Raw genomic sequence first — 6,101 nt, 5'->3', positions numbered from 1 at the left:
GTCTCGCTGATTTGTCCCGGCGGTCAGTGTTTGGCAAAGCTCTCCCGAAACGAGGAGCCCTCCCTCTCTCTCTCGCCCGACCACCCCCACTACACCCAGCGCCGCCGTCCCTCCGGCACCTTGTCCGGCCTGTTGCTGGTTGACGCCGGGACTCCCGCTGGCGAAGAGAGATGGAGGGCGACGGTGACGGAGGAGAGAGGGCATCGAGCGCTCCGCGGTGACCAGAGAGCAGCAGCCACACTCGGGAGAGGACGAGATGGTGCATGGATCGGGAGCGTTGTTTGGGTGGGTGGGTGGCGGGGCGCCTCTCAAATGCAGAGCGTGCCGCAGGAGGTTTGGTGCGGGACCCTGGGGTGGTGGGGGGGGAGGTGGCAGGGGGCGGGTGGTGCGGAGGTTGACGAGGGTGAGGGTCTGCGTCTCCTCGGCGCCGTAAGTCTGGGGCGAGGTCGCGTGGCGAGGCTGCGTCCACCCATTCTGGGCTCGCGCGGAGTTGGGCGATGTTCGCTGTGTCGTGTGTTAGTGTCCGACAGTGTCAGGGAGCTGGTTTAACACTAGTAGAGATACAGTCAGTAACACAGGGAGCTAGGGGGAGAGAGGTTACTGAGTGACAGTGTGAGGGAGCCGGATTAACATCAGTAGAGATACAGTCAGTAACACAGGGCGCTGGGGGGAGAGGTGTTACTGAGTGACAGTGTGAGGGAGCTGGATTAACAAGAGTAAAGATACAGTCAGTAACACGGGGATTGGGGGAGTAGGGTTGATGAGTGACAGTGTGAGGGAGCTGGATTAAAATCAGTAGAGATACAGTCAGTAACACAGGGCGCTGGGGGGAGAGGTGTTACTGAGTGACAGTGTGAGGGAACTGGATTAACATCAGTAGAGATACAGTCAGTAACACAGGGCGCTGGGGGGAGAGGTGTTACTGAGTGACAGTGTGAGGGAGCTGGATTAACATCAGTAGAGATACAGTCAGTAACACAGGGCGCTGGGGGAGAGAGGGGTTACTGAGTGAGAGTGTGAGGGAGCTGGATTAACATTAGTAGAGATACAGTCAGTAACACGGCGTTAGTGGAGAGTGGTAACTGAGTGCAAGTGTGAGGGATCTGGATTAACATCAGTAGAGATACAGTCAGTAACACAGGGTGCTGTGGGGAGAGGGGTTACTGAGTGACAGTGTGAGGGAGCTGGAGAAACATCAGTTGGGATACAGTCAGTAACACAGGGGGCTGGGGGGAGAGGAGTTGCTGAATGACAGTGTGAGGGAGCTGGATTAACATCAGTAATGATGCAGTCAGTAACACAAGGCGCTAGGGGGAGAGGAGTTACTGAGTGACAGTGTGAGGGAGCTGGAGAAACATCAGTTGGGATACAGTCAGTAACACAGGGGGCTGGGGGGAGAGGAGTTACTGAGTGACAGTGTGAGGGGGCTGGAGAAACATCAGTTGGGATACAGTCAGTAACACAGGGGGCTGGGGGGAGAGGAGTTACTGAGTGACAGTGTCAGGGAGCTGGATTAACATAAATTCAGATACAGTCAGTAACACAGGGAGCTGGGGAAGTGCGGTTACTGAGTAACAGTGTGAGGGAGCTGGATTAACATCAGTAGAGATGCAGTCAGTAACACAAGGCGCTGGGGGGAGAGGGGTTACTGAGTGACAGTGTGAGGGAGCTGGATTATCATCAGTAGAGATGCAGTCAGTAACATAAGGCGCTTGGGGAGAGGGGTTACTGAGTGACAGTGTGAGGGAGCTGGATTATCATCAGTAGAGATGCAGTCAGTAACATAAGGCGCTTGGGGAGACGGGTTACTGAGTGACACTGTGAGGGAGCTGGATTAACATTAGTAGAGTTACAGTCAGTAACACAGGGCGCTGTGAGAGAGGGTTTACTGAGTGACAGTGTGAGGGAGCTGGATTAACATCAGTAGAGATACAGTCAGTAACACAGGGCGCTGTGAGAGAGGGTTTGCTGAGTGACAGTGTGAGGGAGCTGGATTAACATCAGTAGAGAAACAGTCAGTAACAGGGCGCTGTGAGAGAGGCTTTACTGAGTGACAGTGTGAGGGAACTGGATAAACATCACTTGGGATACATTCAGTAACAGAGGGAGCTGGGGGAGAAGGGTTAATGAGTGACAGTGTGAGGGAGCTGAATTAACATCACTAGACATACAGTCAGTAACATAGGGCGCTGGCAGGAGAGGGGTTACTGAGTGACAGTGTGAGGGAGCTGGATTAACCTCAGTAGAGATACAGTCAGTAACACGGAACTTGGGGGTGATACATTACTGAGTGACAGTGTGAGGGAGCTGGATTAACATCAGTAGAGATACAGTCAGTAACACAGGGAGCTGGGAGAGAGGTGTTACTGAGTGACAGTGTGAGGGAGCTGGATTAACATCAGTAGAGATACAGTCAGTAACACAAGGCGCTGAGGGGAGAGGTGTTACTGAGTGACAGTGTCAGGGAGGTGTATTAACATCAGTAGAGATACAGTCAGTAACACAGGGAGCTGGGGAAGAGGGTTTACTGAGTAACAGCGTGAGGGATCTGGATTAACATCAGTAGAGAAACAGTCAGTAACAGGGTGCTGTGAGAGAGGGTTTACTGAGTGACAGTGTGAGGGAACTGGATAAACATCACTTGGGATACATTCAGTAACAGAGGGAGCTGGGGGAGAAGGGTTAATGAGTGACAGTGTGAGGGAGCTGAATTAATATCAACTGAGATACAGCCAGTAACACTGGGCGCTGAGGGGAGATGGGTTACTGAATGACAATGTGAAGGAGCTGGATTATCATCAGTAGAGATGCAGTCAGTAACATAAGGCCCTTAGGGAGAGGGGTTACTGAGTGACAGTGTGAGGGAGCTGGATTAACATCAGTAGAGATACAGTCAGTAACACAGGGAGCTGGGGGGAGATGGGTTACTGAGTGACAGTGTGACGGAGCTGGATTATCATCAGTAGAGATGAAATCAGTAACATAAGGCGCTGGGGGAGAGGGGTTACTGAGTGACAGTGTGAGGGAGCTTGATTAACATCAATAGAGATGCAGTCAGTAACGCAGTGATTGGGGAGAGGAGTTGCTGAATGACAGTGTGAGGGAGCTGGATTAATATCAGCTGAGATACAGTCAGTAACACAGGGTGCTGGGGAAGTGGGGTTACTGAGTAACAGTGTGAGGAAGCTGGATTAACATCAGTAGAGATGCAGTCAGTAAACCAAGGCGCTGGAGGGAGAGGGGTTACTGAGTGACACTGTGAGGGGGCTGGATTAACATCAGTAGAGAAACAGTCAGTAACACAGGGAGCTAGGGGGAGAGGGTTTATTGTGTGACAGTATGAATGTGATGGATTAACATAAGTAGAGATACAGTCAGCAACACAGTGTGCTGGGTTGGGAGTGGGGTGCCAGAGTGACAGTGTGAGGGAGCTGGATTAACAACAGTAACGATACAGTCAGTAACACAGGGCTCTATGAGAGAGGGGTTACTGAGTGACAGTGTGAGGGAGCTGGATTAACATCAGTTGGGATAAAGTCAGTAACACAGGGAGCTGGGGGAGAGGGGTTACTGAGTGACAGTGTGAGGGAGCTGGATTAACATCAGTAGAGAAACAGTCAGTAACACAGGGAGCTAGGGGGAGAGGGTTTATTGTGTGACAGTATGAATGTGTTGGATTAACATAAGTAGAGATACAGTCAGCATCACAGGGTGCTGAGTGGGGAGTGGGGAGACAGAGTGACAGTGTGATGGAGCTGGATTAACAACAGTAACGATACAGTCAGTAACACAGGGCACTGTGAGAGAGGGGTTACTGAGTGACAATGTGAGTGAGCTGGATTAACATCAATTGGGATACAGTCGGTAACACAGGGAGCTGGGGGAGAGGGGTTACTGAGTGACAGTGTGAGGGAGTTGGATTAACATCAGGGGAGATACAGTCAGTAACACAGTTATTGGGGAAAGGAGTTGCTGAGTGACAGTGTGAGGGAGTTGGATTAACATCAGTAGAGAAACAGTCAGTAACACCAGTCGCTGGGGGGAGAGGTGATACTGAGTGACAGTGTGAGGGAGCTGGATTAAAATCAGTAGAGATACAGTCAGTAACACAGGTTGCTGAGGGGAGAGGGGTTACTGAGTGACAGTGTGAATGAGTTGGATTAACATAAGTAGAGATACAGTCAGCAACACAGGGTGCTGGGTAAGTGGGGTCACTGAGTAACAGTGTGACGGAGCTGGACTAACATCAGTAGAGATGCATTCAGTAACACTAGGCACTGGGGGGAGAGGTGTTACTGAGTGACAGTGTGAGGTAGCTGGATTAACCTCAGTAGAGGTACCGTCAGTAACACAGGGCTCTTGAGGGTGATGCATTACTGAGTGACAGTGTGAGGGAGCTGAATTAACAAGTGTAAACATACAGTCAGTAACACAGGACCCTGGGGAAGTGGGGTTACTGAGTAACAGTGTGACGAAGCTGGATTAACATCAATAGAGATGCAGTCAGTAACACAAGGCGCTGGGGCGAGAGGGGTTACTGAATGACAGTATAAGGGAGTTGGATTAACATCAGTAGAGATACAGACAGTAACACAGGGTGCTGGGTGGGGAGTGGGGTGACAGAGGCACAGTGTGAGGGAGCTGGATTAACAACAGTAACGATACAGTCAATAACACAGGGCGCTGTGAGAGAGGGGTTACTGAGTGACAATGTGAGTGAGCTGGATTAACATCAATTGGGATACAGTCGGTAACACAGCGAGCTGGGGGAGAGGGGTTACTGAATGACAGTGTGAGGGAGCTGGATTAACATCAGTAGAGAAACAGTCAGTAACACAGGGAGCTAGGGGGAGAGGGTTTATTGTGTGACTGTATGAATGAGTTGGATTAACATCAGTAGAGATACAGTCAGTAACCCAGGGCGCTGTGAGAGAGGGGTTACTGAGTGACAGTGTGAGGGAGCTGGATTAAAATCAGTAGAGATACAGTCAGTTAAACAGGGAGCTAGGGGGAGAGGGGTTACTGAGTGACAGTATGAATGTATTGGATTAACATAAGTAGAGATACAGTCAGCATCACAGGGTGCTGGGTGGGGAGTGGGGTGAGAGAGTGACAGTGTGAGGGAGCTGGATTAACAACAGTAAAGATACAGTCAGTAACCCAGGGCGCTGTGAGAGAGGGGTTACTGAGTGACAGTGTGAGGGAGCTGGATTAACATCAGTTGGGATACAGTCAGTAACACAGGGAGCTGCGGGAGAGGGGTTAGTGAGTGACAGTGTGAGGGAGTTGGATTAACATCAGGGGAGACACAGTCAGTAACACAGTTTGCTGGGGAAGTGGGGTTACTGAGTGACAGTGTGAGTGAGCTGGATTAACATCAGTAGAGATTCAGCCAGTTACATAGGGCGCTGGCAGGAGAGGGGTAACTGGGTGGGACAGTGTGCGGTAGCTGGATTAACTTCAGTAGAGATGCAGTCAGTAACACAGGGCGCTTGGGGGAAATGCATTACTGAGTGACAGTGTGAGGGAACTGAATTAACATCAGTAGAGATACAGTCAGTAACCGTGGGCACTGGGGGGCGAGGGGTTACTGAGTGACAGTGTGAGGGAGCTGGATTAACATTATTAGAGATACAGTCAGTAACACAGGGCGCTGGGGGGAGAGGGGTTACTGAGTGACAGTGTGAGGGAGCTGGATTAACATTATTAGAGATACAGTCAGTAACACAGGGCGCTGGGGGGAGAGGGGTTACTGAGTGACAGTGTGAGGGAGCTGGATTAACATCAGTAGAGATACAGTCAGTAACTTTGGGCGCTGGGAGGAGAGGGGTTACTGAGTGACAGTGTGAGCGAGCTGGATTAACATCAGTAGAGATACAGTCAGTAACGCAGGACGCTGTGGGGAGAGTGGTTTCTGAATGACAGTGTGAGGGAGATGGTTTAACATCAGTAGAGATACAGTCAGTAACACAGGGAGCTGGGGGGAGAGGGATTACTGAGTGACTGTGAGAGAGCTGGATTATCATCAGTAGAGATACAGTCAGTAACACGGGACGCTGTGGGGAGAGGGGTTACTGAGTCACAGTGTGAGGGAGCTGGAT

Source organism: Carcharodon carcharias, assembly GCF_017639515.1.
Source record: "Carcharodon carcharias isolate sCarCar2 chromosome 39 unlocalized genomic scaffold, sCarCar2.pri SUPER_39_unloc_6, whole genome shotgun sequence".
NCBI classification, from domain to species: Eukaryota; Metazoa; Chordata; class Chondrichthyes; order Lamniformes; family Lamnidae; genus Carcharodon; species Carcharodon carcharias.
The sequence above is the reverse complement of the archived record's forward strand: the minus strand, read 5'-3'. Positions refer to the sequence as shown.